The sequence below is a fragment of the Triticum aestivum genome, chromosome 3B, assembly GCF_018294505.1.
Source record: "Triticum aestivum cultivar Chinese Spring chromosome 3B, IWGSC CS RefSeq v2.1, whole genome shotgun sequence".
Classification (NCBI taxonomy): domain Eukaryota; kingdom Viridiplantae; phylum Streptophyta; class Magnoliopsida; order Poales; family Poaceae; genus Triticum; species Triticum aestivum.
In genome coordinates this window covers 762,588,916-762,610,763 of record NC_057801.1, presented here as the reverse complement: position 1 = coordinate 762,610,763, position 21,848 = coordinate 762,588,916, and positions in this window count along the sequence as shown.

The following is a 21,848-nucleotide window of genomic DNA, read 5'->3' as shown; positions in this document are numbered from 1 at the left end:
AACACGTGTCGGCTCACCGTTGGGACATATGTCATCCACTCATTGGACCCAAGGCGCCTATGATACGACACGTGGCACAGCCCAACAGAGGCCCATTCCTGTGTGAAAGGATCGATATGGTTGACTAGAGGGGGGGTGAATAGGCAACTAACAATTTTAAGCTTGTCTTTAACAATTTAAACCTTCCAACAAAATAGGTTATCTAGAAATGCAACTATGTGGACAACCTATATGATGCAATGACAACTACCACACAAGCAAGCAATAGATACAACACAAGTAAGCTTGCAAAAGTAAAGGCATGAAATAACCAAGAGTGGAGCCGGTGGAGACGAGGATGTGTTACCGGAGTTCCTTCCTTTTAAGGGGAAGTACGTCTCCGTTAGAGCGGTGTGGAGGCACAATGCTCCCCAAGAAGCCACTAGGGCCACCGTAATCTCCTCACGCCCTCACACAATGCGAGATGTCGTGGTTCCACTATTGGTGCCCTTGAAGGCGGCGACCGAACCTTTACAAACAAGGTTGGGGCAATCTCCACAACAATTGGAGGCTCCCAACAACATCACGAAGCTTCACCACAATGGAGTATGGCTTCGAGGTGACCTCAACCGTCTAGGGTGCTCAAACACCCAAGAGTAACAAGATCCGCTAGGGATAACTGGGGGGAATCAAATCTCTCTCGGTGAAAGTGTAGATCGAGGCCTTCTCAACTAATCCCGAGCAAATCAACAAGTTTGATTGGCTAGGGAGAGAGATCGGGCGAAAATGGAGCTTGGAGCAACAATGGAGCTTGGAGGTGGAAGAGGTAGTCAACTAGAGGTAGGAGACGCCCCTTTTATAGTCATGGAAGAGATCCAACCGTTATCCACATGTTCAGCCTGCGACATGCGGTACTACCGCTCCAGGAGCGCGGTACTACCGCAAGGCCACGCGGTACTACCGTGGAGGACCATGGTACTTCCGCGGCAGCAGCAGAGGCCGGGACTTGCCTGACTGAGTGCAGTACTACCGCTCCCCCTTGCGGTACTACCGCAAGGCAGGAAAGTCGAAGCCTACGAAGAGCGCGGATGAAATAAAATACATCCGTGCCTACTTCCGCTGAAAATGAAATAGTGCAAAAACTCCGATGCGGTACTACCGCGCGTGAGGCGCGGTACTACCGTTGAGGAGCGGATGTAAAAAATTACATCCGCTCCTACTACCGCGATGCAGCGGTACTAGGTATGAGGGCCACGGTACTACGACTCCAGGGGAGCGGTACTACCGTGGCCTCCCGCGGTACTACCGCGCTGGACGTGCGGTACTACCATGTGGGCGCGGATGTAAAAAATTACATCCGCCCCAACTACCGTATCGGAGCAGCACTAGGCCTGGGAGCCATGGTACTAAGGCTCCAGAGGAGCGGTACTACCGTGAACCCCAGCGGTACTACCGCATGTGCTTGCGGTACTACCGCTCCATAGAGCAGTACTACCACAAGAACAGCAGTAGCCGTCAGAGCAAGCATAACGAGGATAACGGAGAAACGCTCCAAAGTGCAAGGGAAAGGTGGAGGCAAGGAAGGAAACGTGTACGTGTTGATTCCACCCAAACCTTTCCGACGCGGACCCCCTCTTAATAGTACGGCTCTCCTACGACTCAAATCCACCAAAGAGAAACGTAGAGCAACGCCGTCTTCAATAGTCTTCGAGGGGCACCGAATCGTCTCATGCCTAGCGATGAAGCGTCTGAGAAACTCAAGGCACACGATTAGTCCGCAAAAGCATTGTCATCAATCACCAAAAACACCTAAGGGATAAATATGCTCTTACAATCTCCCCCTTTTTGGTGGATTGATGACAATACGGGATTTGCACATAGATGAGATAATATAGGGCACAGGCAAACCCCTCCTCTCTAGAATATAGACGGGCTCCCCCTAGATGTGTGCAATCTAGATAGATGCTTTGGACTGCATAGCAAACAACCTAGGATCAACACTCCCCCTATATTTTAGAGACAAAGGCATGATAACTAACATCTAAGCAGAGCATAGCACAAAGGTAGCACAATCTATCACAAGCTTGCTAAGATAGATAGAGTGCATATGTCTTACACCATATGAAGTAAAGCAACCCAAAGCAACTGAAACGAGGTTCAAACGAGAAAGCAGCAAACACACCGAACACGAACGACGACACACGACTCGCAAATCCCTACACTCTCTCCCCCTTTGGCGTTGAGACGCCAAAAAGGCAGAGAGGACACCTACACACAAGGGGTGGCTCAAGCAGGGAACTCATCCCAACCCTCTCCGTCGGACTCCTCGGCAGCAGGGATGGTCTCCTCGACGTCCTCCTTAGAATCAGTCCACCTGTAGCCTTGCTTCTCCATCCACTCGGCCTCTGGGGTGATGCGATCCTCAAAACCGCCAGACACATCCTCGCCATATAGCTGTAAGATCTTCTTGTCCCGGCGACAACTCTCCTTGGATGCCATGTGAGTCATGTACTGGCCCTTAGCTTGCATGCAGAAAAGAGTCTTCATCTTGTCCTTCAGCTTCTTGGCCCACGAGGGCATAGAGGAACTATTAGAGGACCTGGCAGCACGGTCCTCAGCAACATCCTCTGCGCCAGCATCCTCCTCATCAATAGCAGCCCTAGCAGCGGACGCCTCAACACGAGTAGTAGTGTTGGCCCAGTTGGACTTGACACGGAGACAGATGGGATCATGTCGAATCCAGTCTGGAGCAAGGAACTCCTCACCAGGGAACATCTTCTCCCAAGTCTTCGAGATCAGCAGAAACAGATAGGGCCCATAGATAGGCACCTTGCGGTTGAACACTGCAAACCGAAGCTCACACCATGATGTGTGAGACATCAAGTGGCTGAGTCTGAGACACACGAGCCTCCTCGCATAAGAGCATCATATCCACCATATAGGCATGAACCTTGTCCTTGTCACCAATGCAAGGGAACAAAGAGTTGCGGAAGATGCGATACATGATATCCAGGAAGGAGTTGAGCACCCACCCTGTCTTGCCATTGGGAAGCGCCTTCTCAACATAGTAGGGCTGAAGCTTGTCCTTGTTAGCAGACTCAGGATTACCATGGGGGCGAACACCCACGGGAGTGTCGAGCCCGTCATCAGGAACGTGGAGCAAATCCATGAACTCCTTCCAGGTAGCAGTCAACTTACGTCCATTGGACATCCAGGTCATCCTCCGCTCCTCATCGGGGTGAAAGTAAACTGAGGCAAAGAACTGACAAACAAGCTCAGGATCATAGTCAAGGTGAAAAGAGATCACATGTTCAATACCAAACTGCTCCACCAAATCCAGAGCTTCTACAAAGTACTGATGGAACTTGTCCTTCCTCAGGTGATGCATTTCTATCCATTTGACATCCATGTAGGTATTCTGCTTGTTCTTGATGACATCCAGATAAGTGAGAGTCTGTTGCTTGTTCCAAAACAGTTCACAACCTCTGACAGTAGCACGGGGACGCACATACGGGTTGAGCTTCCTGAGACGGACGAACTCAGATTGGGGTATCTCGTCTATGCTCTTGTTGGGTTCCTTGTGCTTACTAGAGGATGTATTGACATGGCGCTTGGGGGCAGTGGAGCCCTCTGGTGCTTCACCTGGATTGCGCAGACGCTTGGAACCAGTGTCACGGCTGGGATTGGAATGGCGAGAGCCACCACCTGAGACAAAAATGCAAAAACACCCACGACAAGCGAAAAGGATCAATGCAAAGACCACTGCAAAGGACAAGAAACAAATAGAAAGAATACTTGAAAGTTGCCATGAGATAGATGTGATCCACGGTAGTACTGCCAGAGCCTGCGGTACTAAAATTTTAGTACCGCTCCATGTCGCGGTAGTACCGTGCGGGGTCACGGTAGTACCGTGGTGGGAGCGGTAGTAAAACTTTAGTGCCGCAGCGAGTGCGGTAGTACCGCGCCAGACGGGTGGTAGTACCGAACAAGCGATAGTACCGCGCCTGACGGGCGGTAGTACCGCACCGCGTCAGATCCAAACGACGGTTTGAATCTGAAAAGAACTGTGAAACCACGGCGGTGCTACGGTGATCAAATCTAGCACAAGACAAAAGGACAAGTATAATTCCTACGCAATACTATAGTCCTTCATCCTACTCTTGCATAGATTTAGCCTAAGAATCTCTAGAACACACAAGTCTCCCCCAAAAACCTAGAGGCAAAGAACACAACAAAAACAAGAGGGGAAAGGGGAAAGACCTTGGTCCATGGCAAGAGCACGTGGTGGGGAACGATCCCACCGGTCGGAATCACGGGAGGGCAGCCGGAGGCGAAGATCCGGCGACGGACGCCGGCCCCGTTCTTGAGCATGGGAGAGAGAGAGAGACGATGTGGGGGATCAGATGAATGGGTATGGGGGAGTTAGAACTCCCCCTGCCCGTCCTTATCCCCACGCGTCTATGACAGCGTGGTAGTACAGCATGTCATAGCGGTAGTACCGCTTGGGCGGAAGTACCGCACCAAAGCGGTAGTACAGCTCTCCCAGGCGGCAGTAAAAAAATACTGCCGTGTGGGGGCAGTAGTACCGTGCTCTCCCCAACGGTAGTACCGTACATGTCTGCGGTAGTACCGTGAGCTCAAGAAAAAGCTGGTTTCAACACACGAAAAGAGGTCTTTGCAAAGAAACTTTTAGCACAAAAGACACCACAAGAACACGCACAACCCAAGGCAAAAGACAACAGGGAGCAACCACGCGACACAACCTCTCAAGGAGAGGGCGATGGCTGGAGCCACCTATGTTTGAGTTCGTTGGTATGGCACCGCGAAGAATTATCCTTGGGCCCATGACCAAAACTCGTCTTTGAAGCACAAGTACCATCAAAAATGGTTATTGTGAAAGAGTTGATCTATTTATGCATAATGGGGGGAGGGAGAGTTCATTGAGAGAACAACACTCCCCCTATGTCCATGCCTACACCTAAACTAGACAACAAGTTGAGTGTGGTGGGGGGTGCAAGGGTTCAAGTCACATTGCTCGAATCAATGATATTTATCTCATGCCTTAACTCGTGAAATCTTGCTTCATCCAAGGGCTTCGTGAAAATATCTGCAAGGTTATCATGAGTGTTGACATACTTGAGCTCGATCTCCCCTCGCCTAATGTGATCCCGGATGAAGTGATACCGAATCTCAATATGCTTCGTCTTGAAGTGTTGCACCGGGTTGAGAGAAATCTTGATGGCACTTTCATTGTCACACCAAAGAGGCACTTTGTCACAAATGACACCGTATTCCTTTAAAGTTTGCCTCATCCATAAGAGTTGTGCACAACAACTACCGGCCGCCACATATTCCGCTTCGGTGGACGAGAGAGACACACAACTTTGCTTCTTGGAAGACCAACTCACCAAAGAGCAACCAAGAAATTGGCACCCTCCGGAAGTGGACTTCCTATCCACCTTGTCTCCCGCGCAATCAGAATCCGTGAATCCTTCAAGCTTGAAGTTAGCTCCTCTTGGGTACCATAGGCCAAAGTTTGGGGTATGACCCAAATATCGAAAGAGTCGCTTGACCACCACAAAGTGGCTTTCCTTTGGTGCGGCTTGGAACCATGCACACATTCCCACACTCAACATGATATCCGATCTAGATGCACAAAGGTAAAGCAAGGAACCAATCATAGAGCGATATACCTTTTGATCCACCACTTTACCATTGGGATCAATGTCAAGTTGGCACTTGGTGGGCATTGGAGTAGAGGCCGGCTTGACATCACTTAGCTTGAATCTCTTAAGCATGTCTTGAGTGTATTTGGCTTGGTTGATGAAGGTACCTTCTCTTCTTTGTTTAATATCAAAACCAAGGAAGAATTTCAACTCTCCCATCGAAGACATCTTGAACTTAGAGGTCATGAGAGCGGCAAATTCTTCATTGAAAGCATTGTTAGGGGAACCAAAGATAATGTCATCAACATATAGTTGGCACACAAACAACTCCCCTTTGAACTTCTTAGTAAAAAGAGTGGGATCGATTTGCCCAACTTCAAATCCACGATCTTGTAACAACTCAGTAAGGTGGTCATACCACGCACGTGGGGCTTGTTTAAGGCCATAGAGTGCCTTATCGAGTTGATACACATGATCCGGGAAGTAAGGATCCTCGAACCCGGGGGGTTGCTTGACATAGACCAACTCATTAATAGGACCATTAAGAAAAGCACTTTTCACATCCATTTGTTGTAACTTAAAGTTGTGATGGGAAGCATAAGCAATCAACAAACGAATGGATTCAAGGCGAGCAACGGGAGCAAAGGTTTCACCATAGTCGATACCCTCGACTTGGGAGTAGCCTTGTGCTACCAATCTTGCCTTGTTGCTAATGATGTTCCCATGAGCACCTTGCTTGTTCTTGAAAATCCACTTGGTTCCAATGATGTTATGGTTCCCCGATGGCCTTGGCACCAATCTCCACACCTTGTTGTACTCGAAGTTGTTGAGTTCTTCATGCATGGCATTGAGCCAATCCGAGTCTTCGAGCGCCTCATAGACCTTTTGGGGTTCAACACAAGAGACAAACGCGTGATGTTCACAATAGTTTGCTAATTGTGTACGAGTGCTTACCCACTTTGTTAGGCTTCCAACCACATTCTCCATGAGATGGCCTTTGGTGGTGAGTTTGGAAGCAATCTTCGCGGCACGGCGCTCTAATTCCTCCTCGGATGTGGAAGGAGGAGGGTTGACTTGATTATCTTGAGCGCCATCTTGAGCTTGTTCTTGATCTTGAGCTTTCTCATGATCTTGAACTTGCTCGAGGGGGAGAACTTGACCTTGGGCATCATTTGGAGGTTCACCACCATCTTGAGATTGATCTTGCCCTTGGTCTTGCTCACGAGGTTGAGGGCCTACACTTTGTTCTTCGGAAGCGTGTGGGTCTTGGGGAGGTGATGGCTCCACTTGTGTGGAGCATTGTCCTTCTCCTTCGGCCATAAGGGGTTCCTCAATGGGTAGAATATGACCAATATCCATTATTCTTATGGCTTGGGGAGGAATTTCATCACCTACATCACAAGTACCACTTTGCTCCACTTGGGAGCCGTTATTTTCGTCAAACTCCATGTTACACGTCTCCTCAATGAGTCCGGTGGACTTGTTGAGAACACGGTAAGCATGAGAGTTTGTAGCATAACCAACAAATATGCTCTCATAAGCTCTAGCCTCAAATTTAGTCAAACGAACACCTTTCTTGAGAATGAAAAGCTTACACCCGAACACCCGGAAGTACTTGAGATTGGGCTTGTTGCTGGTGAGTATCTCATAAGGAGTCTTGTTCAAGCCTTTGCGGAGATAGAGCCGATTGGATGCATGATATGCGGTGTTGATGGCTTTGGCCCAAAAGTTGTATGGAGACTTGAGCTCCGCCATCATGGTCCTTGCCGCATCCATCAACGTCCGGTTCTTCCTCTCCGTAACACCATTTTGTTGAGGGGTATATGGTGCAGAATATTGATGCTTGATCCCCTCATCACTAAGAAACTCATCCAAGGTGTAGTTCTTGAACTCAGTGCCGTTGTCACTTCTTATTGTCAAGATCTTTGCATTATGTTGACGTTGAGCTTCATTTGCAAAGTTGACGACGGTTTGTTGAGTCTCACTCTTCCTCTTGAAGAAGTATACCCAAGTGTATCTTGAATAATCATCCACAATCACCAAGCAATACTTTCTACCTCCAAGACTATCAAAAGATGGAGGCCCAAAGAGATCCATGTGAAGGAGCTCCAAGGGTCTCTTCGAGTAGATGATGGTCATGGGAGGGTGAGGCGTCTCATGAAGCTTTCCTTCGATACAAGCACCGCAAGCACGATCTTTGGCAAAGCTAACATTTGTTAGTCCACGGACATGGTCCCCCTTGACAAGACTTTGCAAAGATCTCATATTGACATGGGTTAAACTGCGATGCCAAAGCCATCCCACATCAACTTTAGCCATTAGGCATGTCGCGGTCTTAGTGGGTTGCTCCGAAAAGTTAATCACATAGAGACCATTCTCGACATGCCCAACAAAGGCTACTTTAAGAGTCTTGCTCCACAACAATATCAAAGAAGGTGGCAAAGCCCATGAGTGCAAGTTGACGAACAGAAAGTAAATTGAACGCAAGGGACTCAACAAGCATGACTTTCTCGATCGTTAGATCATGAGAAATGACAACCTTGCCAAGACCCAATACCTTAGAATGTGAGGCATCACCCCACTCGACATTGGTGGGCATAGCTGGGATCTTTTTCATGTCCACCACCAAGTCCTTGCTCCCGGTCATATGATTTGTTGCTCCACTATCGAGCAACCATGATCTCCCACCGGAAGCAAACACCTACAAGAGATCAATGCTTGGTTTTAGGTACCCATTTGGTAATGGGTCCTTTGATGTTAGTAACAAGGGTCTTTGGAACCCAAATAGACCAGTCAATGTACTCATAAGAAGAACCAACAAATTTAGCATAAACATGCCCATCACTAGCACGGCACAACACATAAGAGGGGTTAAAGTCGCCGGATTTGTTGGGAGAGATGGCTTTGCCCTTTTTGGTATCACCACTCTTCGCATTGTTCTTCTTCTCCTTAGGAGCACCCTCTCCCTCTTTCACAAAAGTTTGCTTAAGAGGGGGAGGTCGTTTGGTCTTGTTATTCTTCTTCTCGTTCTTCTTCTTGTTCTTGGACTTGGGTGAGAACCCAACTCCCTCCTTGCCCACAACTTCCTTTTGATTGCTCAAAAGGTCATTTAGGTTCTTCTCACCTTGTATGCATGACACAAGACCTTTCTCGAGTTGTTCCTTCAACTTGGCATTATCCTCCACAAGATGCACATGCTCACAACATGGGTTAGTAGCATTTGCATTATCAATTAAGACCATGTGAGGAAATGTGGCCTTTTCCTTGATTAGCTTAACTTGGAGTTGAGCATGAGACTCCTTGAGGTTTGCATGAGCACCTTTCAAGACCTTATGGGCCTTGTCAAGTACATCAAACTCCTACTTGAGTCTAGCATGATCAACCCCAAGTTTAGCCTTCTCGGAAGTTAGCACACGAGACACAACAAGAGCATGATCGAGATCTTTCTTTAATTTAGCATGGTCATCGTTGTGTGACTCCTCAAGAGCCAAACGATGCCCACGCTCTTCCTCAAGAGCATTAGAGAGATCTGATATCTCATCGGCATAGTCACGACTATGACCTTCCATCTTAGAGATGGTTTCTTCGTGAGCCTCAATCATGTCATTGGCTTCACCAAGTTGTTCCAACAGAGCAACGAAGTGCTTCTTGGATTTGCCGTTGAGCTTACTCATGAAGGATTCAAATTCATTTACCTCCTCATTAGACCCCTCACCATCATCAAAGCCAACCGTCAAAGAAGGATTAGGAATAATGGTGGTTTTGATGTTGGGGGTTACCTTGTTAGTGGCTTTAGCCATGAGGCACTTGGCGGTGATGTTCTCATTGGGTGAGTCGAAGAGAGACCCCCGGGGAGTTGTGGCAATGGCAACGGATGTCATAGCCATTGCTTCACTATCTTCATCATCATCGTCATCCTCAGGGTATTCTTCTTGAACCACCAACCCGCGAGTAGGAGTCTTCTTGGTGAAGTTGTTCTTGTTGGGGAAGGACTTGGTTTTGTCTTTTCGGATGAACTTGCCACCATTGTCTTCCCGCTTCTCGTAAGGACAATCCGCAACGAAATGACTCACGTTGCCACAGTTGAAACAAGTTCTAACTCATTGCTTGCCCTTGAGGCCACTTGAGTTGTTCTTGTTGAAGTTGGGTCTTGTATTCTTCTTGCTCCAAAATTGTCTTGAGGAAAGAGCCATGTGCTCATGATAATCATATTTCGTGTCTTCGGGGTTGCTCTCCTCATCTTCCTCTTCTTCCTCTTCTTCCACACTAACCTTGGCCTTCAAGGCAAGGTTGGGCTTCTTTGCCCTTTGAGAACGGAGCACCGCATTGTCAGCGGTCTTGTCCAAGATGCTCATTGCAATGAACTCATCCAACACTTCACTTGAGGTCATGGAGTGGAAGTCCGGTCTTTGACGAATGACGGAGGACATGGCCTTGTTGTAGGGCATCATGTCCTTGAGGAACTTGCTCTTGATCCAATTGTCATCCGTGTCCTTGCTCCCATGATCTAGGAGAGAGACCGCGAGTTTGGTCACTCTTCAAAAGAGCTCACGAGGTTCTTCGTCTTCTTTCATTGCAAACTCATCGGCTTCATCTTGCACCACTTCATAGTTGGAGCGTTGAATGCTAGCACTTCCTCGATAGAGAGACACAACACATTGCCATGCGTCTTTAGCCATGGCATGAGGTCGAAGATGAGGGAGATCTTCGGGAAGGATTGCATCTTGGATGATGAAGAGAGCACTCTCATTGAATTGATTATCCACGGCTTCTCGAGGGGTGAAGTTGTTTCGGTCATGTGGATAGAAACCTTCTTCAATGATTCTCCAAAGATTAGTATTCACATGTTTTAAATGACGCTTGAAACGATAAACCCAAGAATCAAAGTCCTCATTTTTCACAATCTTAGGAGGAGGACCGGCATGATTTAAATGAGTAGAGGGAATCGGTCCACCATAAGTAGGAGGTTCCACATGGGCATAGATGCCGGTGCCATATCTACCACTAGTAGAAGGACCCTTTTCACTATTAGCTTCCCCCTTGTCGGAGTTAGCATCCGTCACCTTGTTAGTGGGATCACCCACTTTCATCGGCGAGGTGGATAGTTTAAGTCCTTCTAGGAATTTAGTAAACATGCTTTCAACCTCGGTCGTCATGGAGGTTTTCAATGTGTCTAAAGCCACATTGAATTCCTCACGGGAGACCAAGGTTCCCCCATCGGCCGTAGACGAGATAGGATTCACACCAGAGTGCTCCTCCGCACCATCGTTGGTGTCAACCATACTCTTCGGACGACGAAGTCCTTAATAAAGAGACGAGGCTCTAATACCAATTGAAAGGATCGATATGGTTGACTAGAGGGGGGGGGGGTGAATATGCAACTAACAATTTTTAAGCTTGTCTTTAACAATTTAAACCTTGCAACAAAATAGGTTATCTAGAAATGCAACTATGTGGACAACCTATATGATGCAATGACAACTACCACACAAGCAAGCAATAGATACAACACAAGTAAGCTTGCAAAAGTAAAGGAACGAAATAACCAAGAGTGGAGCCGGTGGAGACGAGGATGTGTTACCGGCGTTCCTTCCTTTTAAGGGGAAGTACGTCTCCATTAGAGCGGTGTGGAGGCACAATGCTCCCCAAGAAGCCACTAGGGCCACCGTAATCTCCTCACTCCCTCACACAATGCGAGATGCCGTCATTCCACTATTGGTGCCCTTGAAGGCGGTGACCGAACCTTTACAAACAAGGTTGGGGCAATCTCCACAACAATTGGAGGCTCCCAACAACACCACGAAGCTTCACCACAATGGAGTATGGCTTCGAGGTGACCTCAACCGTCTAGGGTGCTCAAACACCCAAGAGTAACAAGATCCGCTAGGGATAAGTGGGGGGAATCAAATCTCTCTCGGTGGAAGTGTAGATCGAGGCCTTCTCAACTAATCCCGAGCAAATCAACAAGTTTGATTGGCTAGGGAGAGAGATCGGACAAAAATGGAGCTGGGAGCAACAATGGAGCATGGAGGTGGAAGAGGTAGTCAACTAGAGGTAGGAGACGCCCCTTTTATAGTCATGGAAGAGATCCAACCGTTATCCACATGTTCAGCCAGCAACATGCGGTACTACCGCTCCAGGAGCGCGGTACTACCGCAAGGCCACACGGTACTACCGTGGAGGACCACGGTACTTCCGCGGCAGCATCAGAGGCCGGGACTTGCCTGACTGAGTGTAGTACTACCGCTTGCGCGGTACTACCGCTCCCCCTCGCGGTACTACCGCAAGGCAGGAAAGTCCAAGCCTACGAAGAGCGCGGATGAAATAAAATACATCCGTGCCTACTTCCGCTGAAAATGAAATAGTGCAAAAACTCCGACGCGGTACTACCGCGCGCGAGGCGCGGTACTACCGTTGAGGCGCGGATGTAAAAAATTACATCCGCTCCTACTACCGCGATGCAGCGGTACTAGGTATGAGGGCCACCGTACTACGACTCCCTGGGAGCGGTACTACCGTGGCCTCCCGCGGTACTACCACGCTGTACGTGCGGTACTATCGTGTGGGCGCGGATGTAAAAAATTACATCCGCCCCAACTACCATACCGGAGCAGCACTAGGCCTGGGAGCCACGGTACTAAGGCTCCAGAGGAGCGGTACTACCGTGAACCCCAGCGGTACTACCGCAAGTGCTTGCGGTACTACCGCTCCATAGAGCAGTACTACCGCAAGAACAACAGTAGCCATCAGAGCAAGCACAACGAGGATAACGGAGAAACGCTCCAAAGTGCAAGGGAAAGTGGAGGCAAGGAAGGAAACGTGTACGTGTTGATTCCACCCGAACCTTTCCGACGCGGACCCCCTCTTAATAGTACGGCTCGCCTACGACTCAAATCCACCAAAGAGAAATGTAGAGCAACACCGTCTTCAATAGTCTTCGAGGGGCACCGAATCGTCTCGTGCCTAGCGATGAAGCGTCTGAGAAACTCAAGGCACACGATTAGTCCGCAAAAGCATTGTCATCAATCACCAAAACACCTAAGGGATAAATATGCTCTTATACTGTGAAAAGGCCGGCCCGTTTGACTTGGTCAAAAGGTGGCGGGTCGGCCTGGTAAGCCTGTTAACGGCCTGTCCGCATATAGCCCATTTACAACCCGATAACCCCGGGCCTGTTACGCCCTATCCGAATTAGGCCCAGTAGCGTCATCTGGGCCGTACAATATGATTCCAGTCCGTTTTATCTTCCGGCCCATGTGTGGCCCATGACTTCTTTTGGCCCATATGAGGCCCTTTGTAACTCTTGGCCCATTAACGGCCCGTGGTGAAACTGGCCCGTAATGAACAATGTATCACTTTATACCCATTAACGACCCATTATTCCACCGGGCCGTTTCCAGCCCAAGTTATCTTTCGGCCTTCTCAGGGCCCATTTATTCTTGGGCTCATTTGCAGCATTCGGTTACTTACGGCCCGTTACTGTCATTTTCTGCTTGTGGGCCAAATTCAGCCCGTCGTTATAGTTGGCCCGTTTGTGGACCGTTAATACGTTGGGTCGTTTTCATGTCAAAAAAAACTATTGGGCTGTTTTCATACAGTTATCAAATACGGCCCGTTATGGTCCACGAATAGTACGGCCGATGATTGGCGAAACGATGATACACCCCGAAGAAGGCCCATGGATCCTACGGCCCGTAGAAGGCCCATGGACCCTACGGCCTGTAGAAGGCCCATGGATCCTACGGACCATACAAAGTCCAATGGATCCTACGACCGTAGAAGGCCCATGGATAATACAGCTCGCAGGAGGCCCAGGGTTACAATAGTTTGTGTGCTGCCATGATTATTTTGGCCTAGTTACCAAAAATAGGCTATTGTGGCCACTAGAAAAACACAGAAAAAGAATTGCAGTGACTACAAGAAAATAACTAAACAAGACAATGAGGAAATAAATAAGCAAGCAATTAATGCTAGCCTATTACCGCTATTACACATATTACATCCACTGGGCATCAAAGTTTGCCACCAGTGCAAATATAGGGAACAAAGCAGCATATTACATACACTGGCCGTCAAAATTGGCCACCAGTGCAAATAAATGCGGCAGCAAAACAAGAGCATAACTGAAACAACTTCAGGAGAGCTCAAGAAACGTTATCCTGGGTATCCACCATGCTGGCAATAAGCTTAGCAAGCTTATTAGCTTTGTCCTGTTTGGCGCTAAAATCCTCCAACGCTTGTTGTTGCACCAAAAAGTATGCATCTGAATGCTCCAGGGACTTCCGCAGTCCTTCCGCTTCTTGTCGCAGCACAGCTGATCGATGCCTTTCAGCTTGTAGTTGAGACTCAAGAAACCGAATTGATTCAGATAGTGAGTTTGAATAGCTTGTGCAAGCGGTAGTGGCCAGTAACTCGAACACTAAACCAAGACAGGACTTTGGGGTTGTCTCACTGTCTTCAAGATAGTCCTCCTTAGTTGTTTTATCAGCTTTGTTGGAGACCAACAAGGATGTGTCACTATCCTGAACCTTATCTGCATTACTTCCTTTAACATTGCTTAATAAGGCACTCTTCCCCAATATTCTGTCAGCATTCTAAAAGAAGAAACAAGCAGACACATAAAAGGTTTAGCATGTACTAGTATATGAAACTCATTTTGGTGAACCAGTTCATTCGTAAGGTGGACAGGATTAAACTACCAATTCTTCTATTTCCAAGTACTAGTACATAAAAAAGCATCAAATAAACATATATCTATGTCCTATGGTCACTGCATTGCCTTGCCAAATCAAAATAGAGACACGGTTCAAATCATATCGGACGTGGACTGTACGTGGAGAGGCTGATAGCTGGGTCCACGGCCGCAGCAAGGAAGTGCCTCCTTATTACGCGAAAAATAATTATTCCTCCACCTGATAGCTGGGACCCACCAGACGGGCCACTGTATTTCGCGAAAAAAACGTTTCCCCCTGACTGCTGGGACCCACCAGCTACATCTTCGCACGCAAGGAAGTGCGTCCGGGCAAAAAAAAACGATTCGCCCCCTGACTTCTGGGACCCACCAGCTACACCTTCGCACGCAAGGAAGTGCGTCCGGGCAAAAAAAAACGATTCGCCCCCCTGACAGCTGGGACCCACCAACTACATTTTCGCACGCAAGGAAGTGCCTGACAGTCGGGACCCAATTGGTCGAAGCGTACGTAGCGTTGTCATTCTGGTCGCGAACGTGTATGTACATACTGGTGGATGTAGAGGCGCGCACGTGTCGTAGTAGAGGCGCACACGTGTTGTAGTAGAGGCGCGTACGTGCAGCGGCCAGTGTGCAAGAAAGAAAATACGGCCACGTATGTGTACATACGGGCGAAGTCTCGAACGCCTACTCGCGCATACGTACGGCAAGGGCTCGTGTACATGGCTGGGTCGGAACGGAGAAACAACGTCGTCGTCGTGTTCATGGGGAGCCAACCGGCTGGGTCGGAACAGAATGCATCGTCGTGTTCATCGGGAGGGCTTGGACGGAACATGCGATGGAAACGAGGCCTGGCGTACCGCAGAACGGAGGAAACGACCTTGTGTTCGATCGTCCACGTACGAAACGGGATCCTGTTCATTGGGAGGGGTCTAGCATACCGCAAAATGGAGGAAACAGACCTCCTACGGTCGAAACGGGGGTCCTGTTGATCGGGAGGGGTGTGGCGTACCGCAAAACGGATGAAACGGACTTGTGTTGGATCGCTAAGGTCGAAACGGGGGTCCTGTTGATCGGGAGGGGTGTGGTGTACCGCAAAACGGACGAAACGGACTTGTGTTGGAGCGCTACGGTCGAAACGGGGGTCCTGTTGATCTGGAGGGGTGTGGCGTACCGCAAAACGGACGAAACGGACTTGTGTTGGAGTGCTACGGTCGAAACGGGGGTCCTGTTCATCGGGAGGGGTGTGGCGTACCGCAAAACGGGACTCCACGGGATACTGTTCATCTCCACCGTCGACCTCCTCCAGCCTGCACGGGCTAACGTCGACCTCCTCCAGCCTCCACGAGCTCCTGTTCATCCAGCCTCCACCGCGCGCTACTCCACCGGCTACTGTTCAACCACCCCTCCACGGGCACCCCTTCACCGTCTACTGTTCATCCAGAGGCAACGCCACGGGGTCCTGCATCCACCCCCACCGCTCACTGTTCATCCCACCTCCCCCCCGGAACGCTCACTGTTCATCCAATCGATTAGTTTCAGTTAGCAGCAGTAGCAAAGGAATCGCTCGATTGGGTTTAGTTAACAGTCATCGATCGATCGCTCGGGTTCAGTAACGCGTAGCCTGCAGTGCAATCGCCCGGGTTCAGTTAGAGCCAACGCCTCGCACACACGCGCGTACGTGTACGAGAGAAACGCGCATCGCTCGGCCCCCGACCTCCCACCGTACCCGTGAACTCCCCGAAATTTTCCTCGCCCTCGCTTCTACCATAGTTTTTTCCGTCATGGACGGCTCAAAGAATGTCATGCAGCTGCGTCTCCAGCCCGCCCAGGACGAAAAGCCCATTTTCTGTCATGATTTTTTTCATAGAAGTAGGAGCCCACCACATCTATGATGATACCGGGTTTTGTCACAATTATCGTCATAGAAGTGTCATATGTATGACAGAAAAAAAATTCGTTCGGCCCAAAATGTCACAGATGTGTCTTTTTTTGTAGTGAAGCCTATCCCACAAGATAACCACTTATTGGACCACTCCTAGGTAAGACCACATGACCATCACATCCCATTACCAACTCGCGCTACAAAAATGAAAGCCCAAACTGTGTGATTTCTGGACAAGACTAAGGTAAAAAGTAGAGGGGGTCCCATACACCTCATGAGTGCTTAGCAAGGTTAGTATTCTATGAAGATAACAAGAACTCGGGTCCTAGTAGCGTCTTATGTAGAACAACTCACAATGTTCTCCAACATGGCCTCCCACATTTTGCCTTTAGTCGTGTTTAATATAGTTATCTCCAGAAGCATGCCACAAACATGTATCAGGTGTATCTACCAATTGTGATCCATCACCCAAATGGATCAACGACCCATGCAACCCTAAGCATAGCTACCACAAGTGTAGGGCCAACATGATGATAACATACGAAAGTTTCTTTTAAAAAATGCAAGCTTTATTCATTTAAAATAACCATTACATCGTTTATGAGGATCGATATTATTTCATTTAAAGGCTCCTCAAATGAATCAAAAATCAAAGAAAATCTAGCCAACCTAGCAAGCTCATGAGCAACTTTATTTACTTCTCTACTACAATGCTCGAACCCAGGCATAGGGAAATCACATGCAAAATGAAAATAGTCATAAAAAACTGCCGCCACCGCACCCACGGATCATCCTCCATCCTTCATAGTATCAATCACCTCTAGATTCTCCGAGTTAATGACAAGATGATTGCATGCCGCCATTTGCGCAAGTGATAGACCAAATCTGAGCGCCAAAGCTTCAAACGTCAGGACATCTGCGCACTATCTAGTCTATCTTCCCATCCCCCCAACAACGAATTTGCCTTTATCATCCCGCAGGACCGCCCCAACCGTGCCCCTTATAAGTAGGTCATGGTCAAAATAAGCACCAAGATTAAGTTTAACAAGACCTACAGGAGAGCATATCCAACCCCCTCTTTTCATGGAAACCTTTGGAGAGGAAGTCATAACAAAGGTGGTCGTAAGAGCACAAAACCCAATAGAAATCTGATGAGCATTCTAAGTCGTCTCGTTGTCAACTAGTTTATGCCTTTCCCACCACAAATACCAAGTAGAAATGTCAACCATTTCACACAATTCTGAGTACCTGTTGGGGATATAACTACTGAGTATAAACCGCCCAGGAGGGGCCGGGTTATGCTCACAAGTAATCATCCGTACTAAAGCCCATGAAGACAAGGATTATGGCACTTTACTACAGGGACTTAGAGGCCCAAAGCCCAAGGGCGGATTAGGGCCCATATACATAAGCCGCCATGAGATATGTAACTTGTGTTGTAAGATAGGGAAAGGTAGAAACTGAGCCGGACACATGTATGAGCCGGCCTCGGGATTCTGTAAACCGCTGGACGTCAACCTGTGTATATAAAGGGATGACCCGACGGCGGTTCAGGGACAAGAAACAACAAGTCGAGAGACAGGCAAAGCGGATTCGCTCCCTGATCACCGAGACCCCATCAATTCCACCACAACTGGATCGTAGGATTTTACCTTAACCGCAAGGGGCCGAACCAGTATAAACTCCCCGTGTCCTTTGTCCGGTTGAAACCCTTTAAGCGAATCTCGTTGCAATGGCTCCACGACTAAGTCCTCTCACTAGGACATCTGACGTGTTAATTCCATGACAGTTGGCGCCCACCGTGGGGCTATCGCATGATGGTTTCGAGTTCTTGAAGGGCAACTTTGAAGGACTCAAGGGATACGTGGTTGGCCGGATGACCAAGAGTTGTCGCGGCAAGCTCTACATCGATGACGCAGGCTAGGGCCCCGATGTCGGCTCAATCGAGTATGAGTATTGGGTCCCCTTTGGAGGAATTCATGTCTTCATCGGCAAGATCGGCGAACCGGGCCCTGAGCCAGACATCTGCACCGACCTCATCGAGACAGCTCAGCGTGCAAGCCCTGCCCGGGTTCAGCCTGCCATGAAGCATGCGTTCGTAGGATTCATCCATCGTGCGGAATCTGAACCGGTGTCCGATGGTGAGACGGTCGTTTATTCTGATGGCGAATCATCCACTGGCGAGACCGAGTCGCTGTACCAACTACAAGATGGCCGGTTCGGGGGCTGTTCCGATGGCGACAGTATTTCGGACCCCCTTGAACCGCCAAACCGGGTTGCGATCCTCATGGCCAGTATGCAGCCCACATTGCAATCTTCAACTACAGTAGCAATGACTTCTAAATCGGCAGCCGGGGCAGGAGGCCCCACACGCCGACCGGCTCAAGTTCTGTCCAGTTTATTGGACGCCTGGACGACATTGTTGACCACAACAGTCACCCCGGAGACTCAAGATCGGCATAATGCGGAGGTCAGAAAGTTGCGGGATCAGATAACGCAGGCCAAGGTGGACCTGGCGGCTGAGGAAACCAGGATGGCTGATGAGCGGGCCGCCTTAGATGCCCAGTCGCTGCGGATTCAGGCAGAGAATTACTGGCTCATGCTAGATCAGAACGCTTCGAATGATGTGTTGAGGAGGAGGCATCGGCCTCGTCTACCGCCGGTTTATGAAGCAATGAATCTCTTCAACACGCCAGGAGCAGGACCCAGTAATCCGGTAGCGGTAAACCGGACTGAAGCACCAGGGACAGGAGCACCAGATCAGCCACGGGTGATGGACCTGCCTCGACGAACAGATGACCCGCCGCAATACATGCCGGCCCCGCCGGGTCACTTCTCCACCCCTTTGGATAACATGATTGCTGCGGCGTCTCGATTGGCAGCTATTCCGATGGAGGGCGAGTCTTCAGTGGTGGTTGAGACGCGGCGGGCCAGGGATCTCCTTGAAACCGCTATGGTACAGCAACATGCTTATTAATATAGCCGAGATAGAATCCATTCAACCCCTTGCCCGAGCAGGAGTTACAGTAGGCGCATTGAAGAACCGGCTGTGTCAAGTCGTGCGCGGAACCGTGACGCCCCTCGAGGGCCTAATCCGCCGCGCGGTGGTGCAAATGCTTAGGACGTGGTGGATAATGGTAGAGCGCATCGGGAGGCAGAGTTAGTGGCACAGTACGTGAATCATCAGCCTACTCCGGTTCGACCGACGACGTCAGTGGAACGAGGACTTGCTTTCAGCTCTTGGGGGGTGCCGTCTCTCACTCCGGCTCTACGCAATGTGCGGTTACCCAAGGATTTTAAGGGCCCGCATAAGGTGCCTAATTACACCGCCGATTTACCCCCCGAGTCATGGGTTGAGAGTTATGAGATGGCAATGGAGATGCTGGATGTGGATGAAGCGGCGTGTGCAAAGTACTTGACCATGATGTTGGATGGAACAACTCGCACTTGGTTAAAGAGTTTGCCCGTTAACTCCGTCGGTTCATGGGCCAAGTTGAAGGCCCGGTTTATAACAAACTTCAAGGACACATGCAAGGAACCCATGTCAATTGTGGATCTGGCCGCCTGTGTCCAAGAAGAAGGCGAGTCGACAACCCATTGGGTGCGCCGGGTTTCGGAGATCTTGCATTCATCAGACCGCATCAATGCTGGTTCAGTAGTCATAACATTGGAGGGCAATTGCCGGTTTAAGCTGTTGAAGTTTAAGTTGGGACGACTCAAGCATCACTGCTGACATGGGAAGACTCATGGCAACTTTGGTTAAGTATGCTGGCTCTGGTAGTACCAAGGATCCCGAGTCTGACGATGAGAAGACGGGGAAGGGAAAGAAGAACGGCTATGCGAAAGGACATCAACATAACCAGGTGGGCCATGGGAATAACGGTAAGCGTAAAGCGGACAGTAATTCCGATTTTGTGGCTAACACCAATGTACAGGGCAATCGTCAGCATTGTAAGGGTAAACCGCCCCCATGGAGTGGAGGATCAGGTATGAATCTGGAGCGCCTATTAAATCAGCCTTGCTCGAAGCGCGAGACGCAAGAGAAGCCAGCTACACACCTCTGGAAGGATTGCTTTATTATGCGAGAGTTCAAAAACTCAGATCTCTTCCGGTATGATCATGGACTGTTCGGCGGTTCAGGAACTGGGTTTCAAGGGCCTGGTTATGGTGGAGGTAACTCCGGTTCAGGGTTTCAAGGTAATCAAGATGGACAGGGCAATCAAGGCAATCATGACAACCAAGGTGGCTATAATCAACAGGGGAATCAGCAATAGCAACAGTCGGGTTATCAGAGTCACCCGAAGCAGTTGAATAGTGGACATTATCATATCTTCACTACTAGCCTGTGCAAGCGCGATCAGAAGCTTCATAAAAGGGCAATGAATTCCGTTGAACCGGTAGTGCCCCGTTATTTGCGCTGGTCTGAACAGCCTATTGTATGGAGTCGAGAACATCATCCGCCCCGGGTTGATAATCCGGGTCATCTGGCGTTGGTGGTAGCACCACAGGTTGGAGGTTATAAGTTCACCAAGGTGCTCATGGATGGAGGGAGCAGTATCAACATCTTTTATTATGAAACCTTCCAGCGTATGGGGCTGATGGATAAGAATCTTAAACCATCAAACACCATTTTTCACGGTGTGGTGCCTGGTAAATCGGCCTACCCGGTCGGTAAGATAGCTCTGGAGGTTGCTTTTGGAGATGATCATGATTCAAGGTCAGAAACATTGACTTTTGAAGTGGTCAAAATCAGGAGTCCGTACCATGCCCTGTTTGGATGGCCGGCTTATGCTAAGTTCATGTCAAGGCCATGTTATGTTTATCTGCAGCTCAAAATGCTAGGTTATAAGGGGACCATCACAATGCACGGAAGCCGAAAGGTAGCTTTGGAATGTGAGGAAGGTGATGCAGCTTATGCTGAGTCGATTTGTGCAACAGAGGAGTTAAAATTCTACAAAGACAATGTTGATCCGGCGGATATGACTTCTTTGAAGAAACCCACTACAGAGCATGACCCGGCTTTGAAGTTTAAATCGGCTGATGAGACTAAGTTTGTTGATTTTGTTCCTGGCGATTCATCCAAGCAGTTTAGCATCAGCGCTAAGTTGGATCCAAAATAGGAAAGTGCACTCATCAAGTTCATTCGTGAGAATCGGGACATCTTTGCATGGAAACCTTCTGACATGCCAGGTGTACCAAGGGAACTCGCTGAGCACACTCTGAATATCCATCCCAAGTTTAAACCGGTCAAGCAGTTTCTCTGTCGCTTCAATGAACAGAGACGCAAGGCCATTGGTGAGGAGGTAGCCTGGCTCTTGCCAGCAGGGTTTATTGTGGAGGTTTTTCACCCTGAGTGGTTGGCTAACCCAGTGCTGGTACTCAAGAAGAATGGCACTTGGCGTATGTGTGTGGATTACACAGATTTAAACAAGGCTTGTCCAGCTGATCCCTTTGCCCTCCCCCGTATTGATCAAATCATTGATGCTACGGCGGGTTGTGAGCGGTTGAGTTTACTGGATGCTTATTCAGGTTATCATCAGATCAAAATGGCAGTTAAGTACCAGGAGAAGACGGCTTTTATAACTCTCTTTGGAGCCTTCTGCTATGTATATATGCCTTTTGGGCTCAA